General features: G+C 39.2%; 1 pseudogene; it reads left to right on the top strand.

The window, feature by feature from the left end:
• Nucleotides 1-18,263: 18,263 nt before the first annotated feature.
• On the top strand, nucleotides 18,264-20,293 carry LOC143669632 (protein FAM161A-like; annotated as a pseudogene).
• The last annotated feature ends 1,375 nt before the right edge of the window (nucleotides 20,294-21,668 follow it).

Genomic DNA, 21,668 nt, shown 5'->3' with positions numbered 1-21,668 from the left:
AGAAAATTATGATATTTGTTAAAAATATTGTAAGCAAACTAATTTTGCTCAGAGAATAATCGTTGTTCTGAAATTTTATTTAATCCTCTGATTTTACTTTATGATATAAAGTACGCTTTATTTAAAATACTAGACACAATAAAAATAAATATTTCCCTTTTGTATGCTCATCTTTTCTTATTTTAAAAATAAAATAAAGGCTCCGCCCAAATACAATGAAGCTATTACAAAGAAATGGGGTAATCAATTGCCAATATATATAGCACCATAGTGAGGGAATGAGCTGTAATTTAAATAATATCACCTTCTGAGAGGTTGGCAAAATTGAAAGAGAACATTTTACTGTCATCCCACTCTCTCACAATCAGAAAGATGATGCTGATGAGAGAACTATAAGGTTAATAACGAACCAATTTTGTTCCATCATTTATGCTCTGAAAACATAAAGCTATGTTTTGACAATGTCTTCTTGTCCCTTCAAAACAAAATATTAAAGTTGTTTCAAGGAATGAATCAATTCCCCTGATGAGGACGTAGTTTGGTTTGGTTAAACAAAAAAAAAGCACTACAAAATTTGTGTTCGTTGGTTAGCTATGCACCACTGACTACTATATATCACTTATATATCAATTTAATGATTCAGCAATTATATTTGTTTGTTAAAGCCTACCTTCTCTGCAAACTCCACTATCACCTCTGATCCCTCTATCCCACTCCCTAGGGGTACGTGGGCAATGGCCACCCCAACTCTTTCATGTTGGAAGGGGCTGTCAACACTTGGGGTAGAGAGGTGGAACTAACCAATGCTCGCTGGGCCCTCTAATCTTCAGGACTTATCTGGTCCAGGGACCCATCTGGAGTCTGTAGGCTTCTGGAAAGTTATTCTAGTACATGGACTCTCCGCAGAATACCACATATTGTTCTCTAGGATTGCTGGAACAGTTATGGTTGAGGCTTGACAAATCATGATAGGCAGCAATGTCCAAGTAGTCTTTTAACTCTACCCGAACTCTCTCAGCCACTGACACCTTGTTAGTTACATTTCTTTTGCCCCTTTTGGCCAGGACTCATCCCTGGAAGTCATCTTCCACATGGCCAGGGAGACTTTCACCCCTGGATGTCATGTCCCACGTAGCGGGGAGGGCAATGGTTTCACTTACAGAGCTCAGCTTAGAGAGACGGAGGCCACATCTGAGCCACAAAAGAGGTCCTCCAGAAGTAACGGCATACCTATGGGTAGGCTAAGTTTCTCTGCTACATACATAATAAGCTTCACAAGAGCAAGCCTCGAGATTTTACTTAGTAGAGTTATATGAACTTTTTTTAATATATATTTTATGATCAACCTGATCACCACTTACTATTGGTTTAGCTTCCTTTTATTATTTCACAGTTTATTCTTAGGTGCTTTTCCAATATTAAGACATTGATATTATCATCAAATAAAATTGTTACTGGTTCAAATCTAATATTTTATGCCCTTAACATTTTAAAATTTTTCTAGGCTAAGTGCTTATATTTCATTTCCAATCTTATATTATTTTGGTGATGGATGGTATCTTTTTTTAATTAAAAATATTTTTTTAAATACCAAAAAACACCAAACAAATGCAAACATTCTTAACTTTTGATCATTCTGTTCTATATATAATCAGTAATTTACAATATCATCACGCAGTTGCATATTCATTATCATGATCATTTCTTGAAACATTTGCATCTATTCAGAAAAAGAAATAAAAAGAAAACAGAAAAAAATCCATACATACCATGCCCCTTACCCCTCCCTTTCATTGATCACAAACATTTCAATCTAAGTTTATTTTAACATTTGTTCCCCCTATTATTTACTTTTATTCCATATGCTTTACTCATCTATTGATAAGGTAGATGAAAGGAGCTACAGACACAAGGTTTTCACAATCACACAGTCACATTGTGAAAGCTATATCATTATACAATCATCTTTAAGAAACATGGCTACTGGAATACAGCTGTACATTTTCAGGCAGTTCCCTCCAGCCTCTCCATTACGTCTTGACTAATAAGGTGATATCTATACGATGAGTAAGAATAACCTCCAGGATACCTCTTGACTCTGTTTGGAATCTCTCAGCCACTGACACTTTATTTTGTCTCATTTCACTCTTTCCCCTTTTGGTTGAGAAGTTTTTCTCAATCCCTTGATGCTGAGTCCCAGCTCATTCTAAGATTTCTGTCCCACGTTGCCAGGAAGATCCACACCCCTGGGAGTCATGTCCCACGTAGACAAGGAGAGGGCAGTGAGTTTGCTCGTCATGTTGGCTGGAGAGAGAGGCCACATCTGAGCAACAAAAGAGGTTATATGAACATTTTTGATTAGTTGTCCCAAAGTCTGTGCCTTGTCCAGTGTTTAATTTGTCCATTAGGCTGGGGAATATCTGTCTGCACCTTCATACACCTAATGACCTTCTTTTGCCTCAAGGCATGTAAATATCTTGAGAGGGTTACTTTGGAAGTTGATTTCCTTTAGTAGTCTAAAGCTTCATATTTGTGGGATGAATGTGGAGCAGGATGCAGGGCATGCGCCAGGCACAACATTGCAATGATGTGTTGTGACACACATATAGGCAGGTGTTGAGGATGCAGTGTAGGTACCTGCGAGCATGTTGTGTGGGGCTTGGGGTTGTGGAGGTGTGGTGTGGGGGGCACGGGGATAAGGTGCAGCTCAGGCAGGCCTTGGAGTGCAGGAGTGGGGTGGTGCATGAGATACACAGAGGTAGGGTGTGACAGGAGGCAGATGGGGGAGCTGTTCAGATACACGGGGGCTGGTGCACAGGTAGGACACAGGTGGGCATGTGGAGCATGGGCATCATGAGTATCACGGTATGAGGTATGGGCCACAAAGGTCAGGGCACAGGGAAGGCAGGGTGTGGGTTTGGCTTTCCAGGGGAGCCGGGATGTGGATGCACAGGTGTGTGGGGCTATGGCACAGGTGTGCAGGTGTGGGGGTGTTGGGGCAAGGGTGCATAGGTGTGCAGGGTGGTGGCTGCATAGCACAGATGCACATGTGAGCCCCTGTCAGGTGTGGAAGCAGGGAGCTTGTGCCAGGAGGTGGGGCAAGGGTGTGTGCTAGTGCAGGGCTTGAGGTGGGGTGGGGTGCAGGGGTCAAGAGGTTGGTGCACGGATGCATACGTGCCTGGCTGTGCGAATGCTTCTGTGCACATGCCCAGGTCTGGAGACAGGGCCCTGGTGTTCACAGGTCTGTGGGGTCTCAGAGGTCAGGGGAAGAGGGGTGGGGTTGCTGCTGCTGGAGGGTGTGACCCGGGTGTGCAGGTCAGAGCTTGCCCAGAGCTGGGGGGCCATGGCGGGGATTTGTGTGCATGCGGATCTGGGGGCCCAGAGGCTGAGGTACATGTGCACAGAGCTCAGAGTGGGGTGGGGCAGGGTTGTGCAGCTGCATGGGCCAGGCATGGGTGTGGCCTAGGCCTGAGAGTGAGTGTCTGGAGCCGGGATGGGTAGGAGACTGCCTGCAGGGGGCGGGGAGGAAGACGTGGGGCTCTCGAGAGGCTGGGTTCCCATATGTGGGTCCCGGGAAGGGCAAAGCAAGAATGTGTGCTTGCTTGGGAGAAGTGGGTCAGGTTGGGACCGAGAATGTGGGTGTGCACAGGGAGGGGGTGCTTGGAGCATGGCGTGTGGCTGGTGACAGGGTCCAGGCCTGAGGAGTGTGGGGGGGAGTCAGAGGTCATGGGAGCGGGGCAGGGGTGGGGCACCAGAGGGTAGCACATTCAAGGAATGCAGCTTGACTTACTTCCTAGTCCCTGTTTCCTTGTCCCTCCACTTCTGAGGGCTCAGGGCCTCCGGAAAGGGGAACATTAGGCTGTTTGCACTATGGTCTTTGGTTTTTGCATTTTAATTCTTAAGCTTTTGCAGCCAGGGCTTCCCTAAGTGGTCTAGAAAACCCTCCCATGTCACTTACACCCTGAAATCTCTGTCCCAGTTGCCTTCCCATCACTTCTCTTGCTGTTCCTTGCAGCAGGGGTGAACTCGAGCTATCCTACTCCACCATCTTCCCGAACTCACTTAATATTTGAAATCTCTGAACCTCAGCTTCATAATCAGAAGAAAAGAAGTTTTGAATGTCAAATCAATACTATATGTAATTAAAAATGCAATGATTACTGAAGTGAGTGAAGTTGAATATGAGCTCATGTACAATCCATTGTAGGGCCATTTTATATTTTTTATAGAGATTTAAAAAGTACAGTTTGTGGCTTCTCTACCACATTTCCTACAGATTCTGTTCAAACTTGTACTCATTAGCTCCCAATTGCCTGCTTCTGTATTCTCAGAAGATTATTTCAGCTTTATTAAGAAGAATATAAATTATTTGGTTAAGAGGTTACTAAATTGTTCCCCATCTCAACTTCAGTACATATTTAACTTTGCCATCTACTTGATTAGTTTTCTTTCTCTTAAAAAAATCAGAGACTAGTGGGAAGGGCAGTTTTAGAGCCTGCTAAAATTGTATAACTTTGAGTCAAGAATTCAACTTCTTAAGCTTCAGTTTGCTCATCTGTAAAATGAGCACAATAACTCCCACTTGACCAGATTATATATATAATGGTTTAGTAAAATATCTAACACATAGAAGGTACAAAAGAAATAGTAGCTCTTATTAGAATAAAATGTTCCCTCTCTTTTTTAAATGGGCAAACCTTTACTTTTTTTTCCCTTCTTTCTTCTCTTCATGTTTTAAATCTTCCCTTGTTCCCAGCTTCCTTCTTTTTGCCTTTAATATACATAGGTCTCTCTCCATTCCCTAGAAACAATGTCTCCCTGATCTGATCTTGCTGACCCAACTTAATCATTGTTGCAAGCACGCTGCCTTCCTTCTCTAGCGTGTCAACAGCCATTGTCTCTGTTTCTTCCTCCTCTTCCCTTTTTTGGGGCGGGTGGGGGGAAATCGACCCCGGGTCTCCTGCATGAAAGGCGAGCATTCTACTACTGAACCACCCGTGCAAACTCTCATTCCCTTTTAGGCCCTGCAATCTTTACACAGAACACCTGAGAAACTGCACTTTCAAAGGTTTCCGATCACCTATTACATGCTTTTTCTCTGTCCTCTGCCTCTTTAATAGCTGAAAAAATGACACTTTGGAACATCCTCCCCTTCTTTCTTGACACAGAATTAACTTCTCCTGCAACTTGTGGTTATTCCGGACACTGTGACGTGTGTGTCCATGTGCATATGTGTATGTATTTCATTACAATTTCCATTCATATAAAAAAAGCTTTTGAAGAGGAAATGAACATGCATTTTAAAATAGAGTGTGTGCTGGCCTGGTACTTTAATGCTTTATATGACTGAACTCCTCATATTAAAACTATAATTGCTAAAATAGCAAGTACAATTTCTTTGAGGAATTACAAAATATAACAGTGTATAGTGTTGATTTTTTTTAACATTGCTCTCTGCTAGTCCCTACTGTATACTTAGTTCAAGCAATCTGAAACTCAGAATATGACTTATTAACAAAGCTTCTCTTCTCCCCACATCAGGCCCGCTTCAGGCTGTAAACTTGCTCTGTGAAAGGGGGGTCTCCTCTGCATTTCTCCACCTTTTGCTTTTCTCCCTCACCCAGTTCTAACTGGAGCTTCAGCTGGTGAGGCATAGGGAGGGAGGAGGCAAAGGGAGAAGGAAAAATCATACGTGAAATAGTCTGAGTTAGCAGGCTGATTGCAGCACAGAAATACTCTCCAGCTCCATCCCCATTTGTCAAGCATTCCCTCACCCTCTAGATTCCTTGGGCTAGAGCCACACCACAGACCAGTAGGCTTCCATTACAAGAAGGAGGCAACATGCTCTCTTGGCCTCCTTGCCACCCATTCACTCTCAATGAGCTTGAGACTAGAAGGAAGTGGAACTACCCTCCCCATTGAGCTAGTCAGGACTGCTAGTCAGCAATGGCTGCCCACCCAGAAATGCTATCACTAGTATTCCCTTCCCTACCCTCTTGGACCTTTTCACATCCTCAGTCTGCTGGCAAAGGGTCCAATAGTTGAGGAAATGGTTTTTGACAAATTCCTTTGAAAATTTGTTTAGATTGACACCGCATCTCACTTTGGAACTTCAACATAATCACACCTTGGTACCTAGGAAAAACTTTACTTTCAATAAAACGTTATACACAATCTTTTTATGGAAAAAAGATTTTTGGAAATCTTTTTATGTTAATACATATGTATTTTTACACCTAAGAGGAATCTGAGGCTTAGAGATGGTGAGGAATCTGATCACACAGGCGTAACTAGAGTAGTGAAACTGGAGTCAACCTTAAGTCTATCTGATGCCAAAGCCTACATTTATACACTGTGTGTAAGTCTCTTTCCCAGCTTTCTATGGTATGTCCTGGCTCCTCTGAAAATGGTCCAAGCTCTGGGCAGTAGAAATATAAACAGTTCACAACTTTTGTTTAGATTCTATCACAATCCTAGGGCAAGGACATGCATATCGATGAATTCACAGAAGATATCTAAGCACAAGTGATTACAAGGTTATTTCATCTGTATTCATAAAGAGGGAAATGCAGATTTGGGTTCTACCCAGAAGAGGCTGTAGACTTCCGATCATTAATTTATTCATTCATTTAATTATTCAACTAATATTAATTGAACATTCTGTGAGAATAATGAACAAGAGAGACATTCTCATCATGCTGAGTTTTTTTGTTTTCTTGGGAGAGACAAATATCACTAGGGGAGTTTCAGGTTATTACAATGCTAGTGATATAAAGATCAAAGAAATGGGATAAGATGTAGCAGGGATGTTTAAGAAAGAACTCTGCAATAGTTAGTTTTAGGTCATACCTGAAGGAAGAAAAGAAGCCAATGTAAAGGGTACTGGGGAAACAATATCTGAGATTGGAATGCATATTGTTGCTTCAGGCAGTTGTAGGAAAGTAAGCATGACTGGGGCATAATGAAGGAGCAATACAAAAATTTGAAATGAGGTTGGAATCGTAGGCTGTGGTCAGATCCTCCGGGCCTTGTAAACTATAGCAACTGTTTTGGATTTTATTAAAGTGTAATGGAAGTTTTTAGAAGGTTGAGACTATAGGAATGATCATCTGATACTTTTTGGAAGCAAACATTGAAAATGTTAGGAAAAAAGGACCCTATATAGTAGAGGATTTTTATATTGAGTGATAGTGCATGTGCTTGTTGGGGGGGGTAGGTAGAAAAGGGATACTGAGGGCATTAAAGTTTGACTTCATCTACTACACAGTCATGTTTAGTACTAGACAGGTATTAATGAATATGACTTATTTGTGTTATTCAACTCATAGAAAAAATTGGCTGCAGAGATACAATAGGAAACACTGGAGATTTGGACTCAGACCAGCCCAAGTTCCAATCTGGGTTCCAACACTTAATGTCTGTGGGACTTAGAAAAGGGATGTAAAAACTTTTCTGAGGCTCAATTTCCTTTCTTTTAATTTTTTAAAATATATTTTTATTGAGAAATATATACACACACATACAGTCCAACCATAACCATATAATTAATGACTCACAATATAATCACATAGTTGCATAATCTTCACCATGACCATTTTTAGAACATTTACATCACTACAGAAAAAGAAATACAGAGGAAAAAAAAGAACTCATATATCCCATATACCCCTTACCCCTCCCTTTCATTGTCCCACAGTAGTTCAATCTACCCAGTTTTTACCCTTTATCTCCCCCATTCGTTATTCATTTTTTATCCTTATTATTATTATTTTTTAATCATCTGTCCATTTACTGGAAAAAAAAAGAGCATCAGACATAAGGCTTTCACAATCGAAAAGTCACCCTGTAAAAGCTATATAGTTATACAATCGTCTTCAAGAATCAAGGCTTCTGAAACACAGCCCAACAGTTTCAGATACTTCCCTCTAGCCACTCCAATTCACCATAAACTAAAAAGGGCTATCTATAAAATACATAAGAATAACCTCTAGGATAACCTCTCGACTCTGTTTGCAATCTCTCAGCCACTGACACTTTATTTTGTCTCACTTCTCTCTTCCCCCTTTTGGTCAAGAAGGCTCTCTCATGGCCATGACATGAGGCTCAGTTCCTTGATCTATCAAACAAATATCACACTTGCAAGGATATTGTAGAAGTTAGATATGCTATGCAAAGTGCTAGCTTAGTGCTGGGAGCATAGTTCCATGGACTCTGCCCCCTTTCACTATTCATCATCCCCTGATTTCCCTCCATAACCAATTTCGATCCCAAGGTCCTTCATTATGACCTTTCCTTTACACACGCAACACCTTCTCTCTCTTATCCCTCTGACCGGGAAAATCACAGTTCAGGTCAAACTCAGTGCTCCATTTGGGCCTTTCCATGGACAGCAGAAGACAGCTGGAGAAAATACACCATTCAGTTCATTCTCTTCTGCTTTACTTCATGGTGACCAATGTTGAGCTAATGCGCAGAACTTCCCGCAATCGTATTATTTCGCCCTATTCAGCATACATTGCCACTGTCTGAGATGAATATTTCATATTATCCTCTCTCCTAAAATTTCTAAAATTTCTTCCCTTTTTACGCTAAGCTGGTGATTTTGAGTTTTATTTCACTGAGCACCTAGATAAATAATAACAGTAAAACCTATAATGGCTAACACTTCTATAGTGCTTACTTTATGCCAGGCACTTAATTTTATGCCAAGTACTCTTGTAAGTACTTTCAAAATTTATCTCATTTAATTCTCATAATGCCTTATGAGGTAAGTACTTTTTCCCCTGACATTTTATGATGGAATTTTTCAAATGTACAAAAAAATTGAAAGAATTTTATAGCAAACACCCATAAAGTCCACTGCCTAGGTAAGTACTTTTATTATCTCCATTTTCTCAGATGTAATAAGAGATTAAATAACAGACCTGAGATGGCATAGCTAGCAAATAGTAGAGGCAGGATTTGAACTGTGGATGAACCATCTACTCTACAACTTGCTTATCAAGGACTTTGCTTGTGCAGTTATTATCTCTTTTTTCTCCTTTGTAAAATTTTCTCACCCTATTGTATCACTCCCATAAGCACACAAACTCATTACTGTCTCCCATGAAAGCAAAAGAAAACAAAAATAACCATTCTGTGACACCAAGTCTTGCTGTAGCTACTATCCCATTTTTCTTCCTTGTTATTTTCCTCTGCATTTCTTCACCTCCAAATTGACAAGCGTAAAGAAGACCAATCAGAATACAGTTTTGGTTGAGTAGGCTACATTGTAATCAGTATCAGCCCAGTGCCCAAGCAGAGAGGGTCACAGCTTTAATCATCAAGCTTCAAGGACATTTGCACTTGCAACAGTCTTCCTTGAACTTTCAAAGTCCTCCTAAAATACTCAGGACAGGCTGGGTTGACAGGACCATCTAGCCAGGTTCCCAAGGCTAGACTTGGACTCTCATGATGGGCCACACTCTTCTTTCTCTGGTCCTTTAGCTTACTCCCTTCCCAAGATGCCCCAGGAGTTCCATGGTTCAAGCCTATGGAGTAATTCTGGGGAGAGTCCAGCACAGGATTTCCTTCACTGGATCCCATAAGATTTGACACCAGAATGGAGCTAACATGTTCATTTTGTGTAACTCTCATTCACACAGTCCACAGGTGAATTCAAGGCCCTGGGCGGAGGGTGTCCATGGTGGACCCTTTACTTGAGCTGTGTGGATAGCTCTCTGCATTGGCTTCCCATCTATGTTCCATGTGGCCTCTGGTCTAAAATCCTCAAGGGTGATAGGGTGGCAGCAAGTATCTTTGACATTGTACACTCTGCTGTCAACACACAGGAGAGTTGTCTTGCCCACCCGAACCACTTACTATAATGCATAAATGTTATGCCCATCCTTGGCTTTATACTCATTATCTCAGTTTATAACTTGCACAATTTCCAAGGAAGTTATTATTATTCTCATGTTTCAGATGTGAAAACTCTTGCTCAAAGTGGCAGTGTGATAAACTTGCTCTGATTGGATTTCCTCTTCTTCTTGCTTATTATTTCATAGGTAGTGCCTGAGGGGGTTTTACAGCTTGTGATAGGCAGAGTTCTAAGACAGCACCTCAAGATTCCTGGCCCCTGGCACAAACACATATTTTCCCAGGTATTCAAACACTAATCTGGTATTGTTGTGTGAAATGAGTTTTAAGATGTAATTAAGGGGTGGGCTACAATGGCTCAGTGGCAGAGCTCTCGCCTGCCATGCTAGATACCCGGATTCGATTTCCAGTACCTGCCCATGCAAAAAAAAAAAAAAAAAAAAAAGATGTAATTAAGGCTCCAAATCAGTGACCTCAAAGTAAGGAATGTATCTAGGTGGGCCTGACCTAATCATAAGAGCAGCTTAAAAGAAGGTCATTTTCTTTAGCTGATCTCAGAAGTCAGAGAAATGTGCTCCAGCTAGTCTGAAAGAAAACCAATATTCAGGTTGTAAATTATCTGTCTAGTGGGTCACGTGGCAAGGAGCTACAGACAGCCTCTAGGAGCTGGGAAAGGTCCCAGGTTGATGCCTAGCAGAAATGGGGTCTCAGTCCTATCAATGCAGGAAAATGAATCCTGCCAACCACAAATGAGAATTACAGCCCTTTCACGGACACCTTGATTTCAGCCTTGTGAGATCTGGAGCAGAAAATCTAGCGTGTCATGCCTGAACTTTGACCTACAAACACTATAAGACAATACATTTGTGTTATTTTAAGCCGCTGTTTGTGGTAAATTGTTGCACAGCCATAGAAAACTAATACACATCACTATTCACAGATTTTGGGCTCTCAGATGATGCAAAAGAAACTTGCTGTACCTATGAAGAAAGAGGGAGTTCTGCCACCAGTCTTTGAGTCAGAAATCATTTGGATGACAAAGAAGTTACTTGAAATCAGAGATAAAATTAATTATGTGATCATCTGGAGACCACACAGGGAATATTTTCACTGATTCTTTATCTTCTTACACTTTCTTTTTTTTTTGGCATGGGCAGACACCGGGAATCCAATCCAGGTCTCCAGCACTGCAGGTGAGAACTTTGCCTACTGAGCCACCATGGCCTGCCCCATCCTATACTTTCTTATCACAAATATTTGAATGTTAATAATATTACTAGATCTTAAATAAAATATTTTTTCCTACTGCTTATTTGCACAACAAATATTCTAGTTAGGAACACACTTATGTATTCTCAGTTTCGAGACGTTACTTGAATATTGACAAATTAAGATTCATGTGTTGGCCAGAAGAACTTTAACATTCAGCATGTAAAAGATAACGCAGGTAGCGTAAACATAAGTTTACATAAAATAAGCGTAAGCAAAAACAATCATAGCATTTAATTTGATAACTTGCAGAAGTATAAAATGACAAGTAAAAACGTTAAAAAAATGTTGCATAGAGTAGACTCTTTAGTTACACCAATTTACCATATTTTTATTAACAGCATATATATAGCACGATGTGAAATGAAGGGCTTGTTTGGCAATGATGAAGTTTATTTGGTCAGTGGAGGACACCAGTCTCTATAGAGAAATCTCTATAGATTTCACTACACTAATAAATATATTTGGGACATCATCAGAAAGCTGAAATGTGAAAGGCATGCATTTCATCAACATCCTTTTTAGGATCACCTACAAGGGGCTTACTTGAGTTTCCATAGAATTTTGACTGTCTAATGAGCATCACTATCAGGAAATAGTGCCTTTCTGAATTTTTTTCTGAGTTGGTTTCAGTGACAGGGGAGTAGGAGAAAACATTGGTTCCTGTTTTTGTCATCACCAACTGGTAAGCATCTACGAAGATGTGAAAAACATCACTGTGGTAACAGTCAACTGGGCTATGCCCACATAAGGAAACCAAAGGAGGTGTTTGGCATTTACCTAGCTAAGTTGCTCAAGGAAATGAGCCAAACCAGATAACTCAGGCTCAAATGAATAGTTTCCAGAGTAACAGTGCAAGTAAACCAGTGCTTGGACAAAACAAATTTATGTATTATGAAATGCAAGTTTAAAAGTTAAATAATAAAATTTCTGGGATCATCCAGTAAAGACTTTATGCTAACGAAGATTAAAAATGCCAAGACCTGATCATGCCCTTTTAATTTCCCCCAGTTCCTGAAAGAGCTTTAACCAAGAAGACAACATGTTAACTTTAAAGCCTAATTTAAACCTAAAGTTTAGTTGGATGTATTTGAACTGCTTCATTCTCTCTGACAGTGCACTTACACATTTTAGTATTGTACTTTGCTGGAAAGTGCCTTGGGATGTATTTACATCAAAGGTACTATAGAAGTTTATTTGTATTGTACTCAAAGTGAATGTGTTCTCTCCAGATTGCAAGCACAATCAATAAGACGAATGAGATTCTTGAACTCATTTAGTGCCTTGTCTATAATAGTCCCATTACCAAGTCACCATGTAACTTGGCAACTTTTCATCAGGGAAAGCTTCAGGACTGAATAAGCACAGAGAAAATACAACCACTCGCTTTGGCCCTTCATGTTACACTTGATGTGCTTGCAAAACTGTGATTGAAAGTGGATCTTACTGCATGCTCCTCTTAAGATGTCTTTTCTAAAAACTTTCTCCTTAAAAAACCCAAAAAAGCTTTTTTTTTTTTTTTATTGAAGTTGAGAGACTTGTGTGTTGGAAAAAGGTAAAGCTGGACTGGAAAATTTAGTTCCACTCTAACCTTTAGGATTGCCTCTATATTTCTAAACCAGTTAACTCTTTTCTCCTGACTACCTGGATATTTTGATGGAAAACAGTTTTGGCTGTTTCCCTGTTCTTTGTGTGTACTACCCAAGAGATATGTTGCCATAGGAAAAGGACACTAAGGTTCTGTGTTTCAGTTGCCGCTCAAAATGGATTAATTTAATTTGGTTCACTTGAATGATTTCCCCAGAAATGTAAAACTCTTCTCATATGAAAATTCAAGCCAAAAGATACAGCTACAGAAAGAACAAGAGCATGGACTTTAAGCTATGGGTACGTGCTGAAAGATGTACGTGCTGATCAAATGGACCTCTGAGTATATGCAACCTGCATTTATATGGAAAAGTTATCTTAACTCTGGCAATTAAATTTGGCCAAAGCCATGCTACTTGATATTTTCACATGTCAAATTGTTGGGGTCAAATCATTTGGGTGAGAGTCCATGGCCACACATTCACATTTTGATCAGGATAGCCTTAATCTAGTGTTCATGGATGAGCTTTAGAACATCTGTAATCCTCTTGAAATTACATACAAATTGTTATTATCTATGTGCAAATGAGGATATTTCTGGAAATTAAATACTTAAATTTTCATCAGATTCTCAAAGGGAACAATTGACTTATATGATTATTTTTTTCTAATTTCTTTATGAAGATGAACAGCTATAAATACAATATTTTAACAAATATATATCAATGATAACCTTTTTCCTTGTCTCCTGTGCCCCATCTTCTTTCTATCTCACCCACATCATTCTCTCTTACTCCCATCACTCTCCTAGATAACTCATGTTAACAAGTTGATGTTAATCATTCTCTACTTCTCAGTATGTGTATTATATTATCAGGTATAAAATTTGCATGTTGGTATATATGAATATATATGCACATCTTTGTATTTATAGAGAATTTTTGGCAATTGCAAAATTCTTATCATATTATGTACACTCTGTATTTTACTTTTCTTATTCAGTAATTTATCATGGAGATCCCTCTAGGTTAGTTGATACAAAAACTAATTTAGTGTTTTATTTTCTAATATGTAACATATATAGCACAAAAATTTTCATTTAAACCATTTAAAAATGTGCAAACCAGGGTCATTAAGCACATTTACAATGTGGTGCTGCCATCATCACCATCCATGACCAAAATTTCACCCCAAATAGAAACCCTATACCCATTAAGCAATAACTCCCCATTCTCCCCAACTCCTGGCTCCTGACAACCTCAACTTTACTTTCTGTCCCTATGGATTTGCTTATTCTAGATATTCCATATAAGTGAAATCAAACATTATTTGTCCTTTTGAGTGTGGCTCATTCCACTTAGTATGCTTTCAAAGTTCTTCCATGTTGTAGCATGTATCAGAACACCATTCCTTTTTGTGGCTGAACAATATTCCATTAAATCTACATAACAAATTTAATTTATTCACTCATCTGCTGATGGCACTTGAGTTGTTTCCATCTTTTGGCTATTATGAATAATGCTGCCATGAAATTGGTGCACGAATATGTTCAAGTCACTATTTTCAATTCTTTTGGATATATACTTAGAAGTGGAATTTTTTTGTTCTTTATTCTTTATATTTAAGGCATGGGTGTGGCATTATTTATTCAACTATTCTCCTAATTAGTAGATTTTGTTTTGTGGTCCCTCTTTTTTTTTCTCAATATAAGTAATGTTCCAATAAACAAACTTGCACATATATCTTTATCATCTGTTGATCTCATTATAGCAAAGATTCCTAGGAATAGGATTGCTAGGTTAAAGAGAATGTGTGTGTATGTGTGTGTGTGTGTGTGTGTGTGTATATATATATTTAAATTTTAATAGATGCTATCAGATATACAGATCACCCCATTTCTACAAGCATACATAAGATTACCCTTTCCCCTCTCCATATTATGTTTAATGGTTTTTTTTTTCCAATCAACTCAATTTATTTTAACATTTGTTCCTCTTATTTTTTTTTAAATTTTTTTATTAATCAAAAAAAGAAAAGAAATTAACACAACATTTAGAAATCATTCCATTCTACAAATGCACTCGGTAATTCTTAGTATCATCACATAGATGTATGATCATCATTTCTTAGTACATTTGCATCGATTTAGGAAAAGAACTAGCAAAACAGCAGAAAAAGATATAGAATGTTAATATAGAGAAGAGAATTAAAATAATAATACTAGTAATATATATATATATAAAAAGGAAAAAGAAAAAAACAAAAACAAAAGATACAAACACACAAACAAACAAACAAAAAACCATATTTCAGGTGCAGCTTCATTCAGTGTTCCAACCTAGTTACATTACACTTAGGTATTATTGTGCTGTCCATTTTTGAGTTTTTGTATCTAGTCCTGTTGCACAGTCTGTATCCCTTCAGCTCCAATTACCCATTATCTTACCCTGTTTCTAACTCCTGCTGGTCTCTGTTACCAATGATATATTCCAAGCTGATTCTCGAATGTCGGTTCACATCAGTGGGACCTTACAGTATTTGTCCTTTAGTTTTGGGCTAGACTCACTCAGCATAATGTTCTCTAGGTCCATCCATGTTATTACATGCTTCATAAGTTTAGTCTGTCTTAAAGCTGCATAATATTCCATCGTAGGTATACGCCACAGTTTGTTTAGCCACTCGTCTGTTGATGAACATTTTGGCTGTTTCCATCTCTTTGCAATTGTAGATAATGCTGCTATAAACACTGGTGTGCAAATGTCCGTCTGTGTCTTTGCCCTTAAGTCCCTTGAGTAGATACCTAGCAGTGGTATTGCTGGGTCGTAATCCATTCTGCCATTCTATGTCTTTTGATTGGGAAATTCAGTCCATTAACTTTTAGTATTATTACTGTTTGGATAATATTTTCCTCTACCATTTTGGCTTCTGTATTATATATATCATATCTGATTTTCCTTCTTTCTACACTTTACTCCATACCTCTCTCTTCTGTCTTTTCGTATCTGACTCTAGTGCTCCCTTTAGTATTTCTTGCAGAGCTGGTCTCTTGGTCACAAATTCTCTCAGTGACTTTTTGTCTATAAATGTTTTAATTTCTCCTTCATTTTTGAAGGACAATTTTGCTGGATATAGGAGTCTTGGTTGGCAGTTTTTCTCTTTTAGTGATTTAAATATATCATCCCACTGTCTTCTAGCTTCCATGGTTTCTGCTGAGAAATCTACACATAGTCTTATTGGGTTTCCCTTGTATGTGACAGATTGTTTTTCTCTTGCTGCTTTCAAGATCCTCTCTTTCTCTTTGACCTCTGACATTCTAACTAGTAAGTGTCTTGGAGAACGCCTATTTGGGTCTATTCTCTTTGGGGTGCGCTGCACTTCTTGGATCTGCAAATTTAGGTCTTTCATAAGAGTTGGGAAATTTTCAGTGATAATTTCTTCCATTAGTTTTTCTCCTCCTTTTCCCTTCTCTTCTCCTTCTGGGACACCCACAACACGTATATTTGTGCGCTTCATATTGTCCTTCAGTTCCCTGATCCCCTGCTCAAGTTTTTCCATTCTTTTCCCTATAGTTTCTGTTTCTTTTTGGAATTCAGATGTTCCATCCTCCAGTTCACTAATTGTAGCTTCGGTCTCTTTAGATCTACCATTGTAGGTATCCATTGTTTTTTCCATTTTTTCTTCTTTGTCCTTCACTCCCATAAGTTCTGTGATTTGTTTTTTCAGATTTTCTATTTCTTCTTTTTGTTCAGCCCATGTCTTCTTCATGTCCTCCCTCAATTTATTGATTTGGTTTTTGAAGAGTTTTTCCATTTCTGTTCGTATATTCAGCATTAGTTGTCTCAGCTCCTGTATCTCATTTGAACTATTGGTTTGTTCCTTTGACTGGGCCATATCTTCAATTTTCCGAGCGTCATCCATTATTTTCTGCTGGTGTCTGGGCATTTGATCAGATTTCCCTGGGTGTGGGACCCAGCTGGTTGAAAGGTTTTTCTGTGAAATCTCTGGGCTCTGTTTTTCTTTTCCTGCCCAGTAGGTGGCGCTCGTGGCGCTCGTCTGTCTGCACGGCAGTCGGCCCGGGAAACTGCGCGTGGAGGCGGGGGTCGCTGGCCGCCGCAGCTTGGGAGAGTGCCGGTCCTAATTGCCCAGCTGGCCCGAAACGCCAAGCGTGACGGGAGGGCCCCGCTATCCAACGTTCCCAGTCAGACCGGGGAGCCACGTGCATGGAGGGGACCCCAGTCGCCAGCCGCCCTGGCCGGGAAAACGGGCGCCCCTCGGGTATCTCACCGCAGCAGATTCTCCCTGCCCGTTCAACTGTTCCAGAATGGGGTACGCTGTCTTTTTGGTCTCTGTCGTGACTCCGGGAGCTGTTTCGTATTGTTTCTGTTTCTTTAGTTGCTGTTCTGGAGGAGGAACTAAGACCCGCGCGTCTTACTAAGCCGCCATCTTCTCCGGAAGTGTTTAATGTTTTTTTACATTTTTGCATGCTGGATGTCTATCGAATAATAGTTCATTTTTAATTTAAATTTCATTTTCTGACTACTAGTGGATTTAGGCATCTTTTAAAATATTTATTTGCCATTTCGAATTGCCTTTCAGGATTTGCCATGTTCATATCTTTTCCCAAGTTTACTTCTGGTTTCTTGGTCTTTCTCATATTAGTTTTAGAGATTTTTAAGTATTACAGCTATTAACTATGTAGTTGTCACCTGAAGAAAAAAATAGCCAAATTATTTTTCAAATATTTTCAATTTTTTTATTGTTATCTCACAATAATTTCATTTTTGAAACTATACTTAAATATGTCTGTCTTTTACTGGCATTTCTGTCTTAATTCAGAAGTCTTCCTTAACCCTAGAATGCTTTTAATAACAAATAATTAGGAAAAAATTCTGAAAGTATTTATAGCTGAATTACTTAGAGAAAAAAAGTTCTGATGTGGATACCTTCTACCCATTCATTAGAAAGTCTTAATCTGCTTGTAAATGGTGTCGTTTTATTAAAGAACTTTAATGTCTCGCCAAAAATTTTAATCCAAGTTTACTTTCTTATTTAAAAAAATGCAGCATAAAAATTTATTTATAAACTGATGAAAACATTTAATCTTTGCTCAATCCTGGCATGGTGCCAGGGGTGCTGCAGTATTCCTGATTGGAGCTGTTTGTCTTTTGTCTAGGCCTTGTTTTGTACTGGCATTTCAAAAATGTATTGAGGTATAAAAATGATCATGGTGATGAGTATAAAATTATGTTATGATATTGTTAGTCATTGATTTTGTAATATGGTTGGACTGTATGTGTGTGGAGATTTCTCAATTAAAAAAAGAAAAAAAAAAACTACTGAGGTGGGTGCATGGTGGTTCAGAGGTAGGAATGCTTGCCTGCCATGCCAGAGATCTGATTCCATTCCTAGCCCATGCACCACCCCACCCCCACTACACCCCCAAAAAAACAGCGAAGCTAGGGGCCTCTACTCTCCAAACCAGGGTCAATCCTGCCCTGTATGAAGAAAAAGACTCCTCAGAGGCCTTAGTGTCAGAGGCCTTGAAGGCAATGGAGGAAGAGGAGGAGAAGACCATATTACATGTGCTGGCATCAGATGATTTTAACGTCAACATTTCTGGGGTGGATGAACCCACATCTACAAGCTTTGAGGACCTTGTGGACTTATCTGATATATACCACTCTAGTGATGAGTGTTTCAGAAAGCTAGAAGAGCTGGAGTTTGCACACTTGGGAAATGTACCAGAATAAATTAAAGAGAATTTAGCCAGTGATCATCAGGGAAGATGCTCCAAGTACCTCTTCTAGATATATATCAGAAAAAAATTCCGTCACCCCAGATCTTTAATGCCATGGCATTCAGAGTTTGATTTAGGCCAGTCTTATTCCTTGTGTAGGTCTTCCCGTGAAGTAAAGATACCCAACCTAGAAAAGGAGTACCCCGAGGAAACCAAAATGGTAGCCTACACTGCAGAGCTCATCAACATGTAGACAGATTTTTCTGTTGAAGATTATCTTTAGCATGAAGAGCCTGACTTCCCAGCAGTTGAAAAAATAAGGAAGAAACCAAAAGAATGGGTACCAAAGATTACAATACCTGAGTTTTTTCAAATGATTATTAGAGAAGATGAGAAAAAAAAAAGAGAGAGAAGAAAACATGATGCAGAGTATCAGAAGAAATTCTGAGCCAGTCCAGTTTGTGCATGTGGCTTTCTCCCCCTTTATCATGATATGGTCAAGCAAAGTGAAGAACAGGATGGGCGTATGAAGGAGAAAAACAAAGAAGCTCTTTTGGCCTCACAAAAGCCATTTAAGTTTCTTTCAAGGGAAGAACAGAAATAAGCAGCTCAAGAAAAGCAGCTGAGAATTTTTTTAAAGTACAAAAAAAAAAAAAAAAGATAATTTAAAGCCAGACATACACCTCTATCTATTTATGGTCCAAATTCCAGTGACTGGTTAAAAGAGGAAGAATTGTATAGAAACATTACGAGGCAACTGAGAGACCAAGAACTTTTACAGAATTTGTCTCCTCTGCCATGGAGGCCTGTTCACAGAAGTCTTGCTACAAGAAAATCCAAAAGTTTTGAAGACGTTGAAAAATGGAAGGATAAAGACAAGGGCAGGTGCCAGACTCCTGATTTTGAAGACCTTCCTGAGACATATCAGAAATACCTCTAGATCATAAGTGTTCAAAACTCCTAGCCGTTGTGAAACATTTGATTTAATTGCATCCCTATGTGCATCCTCTAAAAGAGCAAAAATTTTGGCAGACATCTAAGCAGGTAAAGAAAATTCAAAAGAAACCCATTGGCCTTATCTGTCTCCAAGGAATAAGTTGCCAGCAAAAGGTGCAAATGCAAAGCTGCAAACCCTCCAAGGCCCACAGATTCTTCCAGAGGAAGAGAACAAGCCATAAGATCACCTGAGGAAGAGAACACCGTGGATGAAGAGAGAAATCAGATGCCTAATTAAATAGAAGTAAAGAGTGGATGAATTGGAGAGGCTCCTGATAACCCAGGTTAAGGCTTATTAATTCACCCCAGAGTTTAGCTCAAATGTCTAAATCCAGAGTAAAATCCCTCAGGAGTGAAAAGGAAAGGATGAGAGAATCCCGCCAATAACCAGAAGGAAGAGAAGGAAAATTTAAAAAGAGACCACCACTATTTGAAAGAGCTGCTCAGAAAAATGCAACAATGGCACCAAAACGTCCTTATTCTAGGAATGTGTGTTGAGTTTTTTTGTTTGTTTGTTTTTGTTTTTTTTTAACATGGGCAGGCACCGGGAATCAAACCTGGGTCCTCTGGCATGGCAGGCGAGCATTCTTGCCTGCTGAGCCACCGTGGCCTGCCCTTGCATTTGTTTTAAAGAAAGGCCAAAGTGGAAAAATATTTGAGTACTTCAGCAATCAAGAGGTGAAAAGTTTCTCTGAAGTTAAAGAAGGCTTTAATGAAAAAAAAAGAGAAAAAAGAGAAAATGGGGAAGAAAATTATTTTCTTGATAGCAACAGCCAGGATTCTTGCAAGAAAAAAGATGAAGCCAATAAAGAAATTGAAGAAAAGGTATTTGCTGAATGTAACTGAATCAGCAAGACCTCCTTGCTGTTTGTTGTTTGCAGCATCAGGTTGTCATCATCTGCACGTGTGGCATTAAGAGCACCTATAGAAACATCTCCAGTATGTGTCATCTGTAGCCTGAAAAGGCCGAATCCATCTGATCTGTTGTTCAGTCATGCAGAGTAAGGCTTTGTCTAGTCAATTTTTCTAATCACTACATATGGTGCCTAACTGTACCTTTGAAACCTTTGTATTTTTAAAAAGTGTCTGGGAATCATAGCTGTCACAACCCAATTATAAAAATATACACAGTTTTTTTTTTGATGAAGAATTGCTTAATATTGAAAGCAGAGGGAAGTATTGGCCTGTGGAGACTTGTTCGATTTTTTAAAAAAATTTTTATGGATACAACATACAAGCACATACACTCTTAACATACAAACATTCCATACATGGTGTATGATCAGTGGCTCACAATATCACCATATAGTAGTATATTCATCACCGTGATCATTTTTTATAACATTTGCATCACTCCAGATAAAGAAACAAAAAGAAAAAACTCATACATACCACACCCCTTACCCTTCCCTCTCATTGACCACTAGTATTTCCATCTCTCCTATATATATATATATGTATAAATTTTATCATTTGTTCTCCCTATTATTTATTTATTTTTAATACACATGTTTTACTCATTTGTCCATACCGTAGATAAAAGGACCATCAGACACAAGGTTTACACAATCACACAGTCACACTGTGAAAGCTATATCATTATACAATCATCTTCAAGAAACATGGCTACTAGAACACAGCTCTACAGTTTCAGGTACTTCCCTCTAGCCTAATACACCTTAATCTAAAAAGGGGATATCTGTATAATGTGTAGGAATAACCTCCAAGATAACCTCTCCACTCTGTTTGAAGTCTCTCAGCTACTGACACTTTATTTTGTCTAATTTTTCTCTTCCCCCTTTTGGTTGAGAAGGTTTTCTCAATCCCTTGATGCTGAGTCCCAGTTCATTCTAGGATTTCTGTCCCATGTTGCCAGGGAGATTTATACCCCTAGAGTCATGTCCCACATAGAGAGGGGAGGGCAGTGAATTTGCTTGCTGTGTTGGCTGAGAAAGCGATAGGCCACATCTGAGCAGCAAAAGAGGTTCTCTGAAGGTGACTCTTTGGCCTAATTTTAAGTAGGTTTAAGCTGTCCTTTGCAGGGATAAGTTTCATATGAACAAACCCCAAGATTGAGGCCTCAGCCTATTGATTTGGTTGTCCCCACAGCTTGTGACAATATCAGGGGTTCTCCAAATGGGGAAGTTGAATTTTCCCCCTTTCTCGCCATTCTCCCAAGGGGACTTGTTTGAAATTTTTTTGTGGAAAGCATGAATCAATA

The sequence above is a fragment of the Tamandua tetradactyla genome, chromosome 26 (genome assembly GCF_023851605.1).
Source record: "Tamandua tetradactyla isolate mTamTet1 chromosome 26, mTamTet1.pri, whole genome shotgun sequence".
Taxonomy (NCBI): domain Eukaryota; kingdom Metazoa; phylum Chordata; class Mammalia; order Pilosa; family Myrmecophagidae; genus Tamandua; species Tamandua tetradactyla.
The sequence above is the reverse complement of the archived record's forward strand: the minus strand, read 5'-3'. Positions and strand labels throughout refer to the sequence as shown.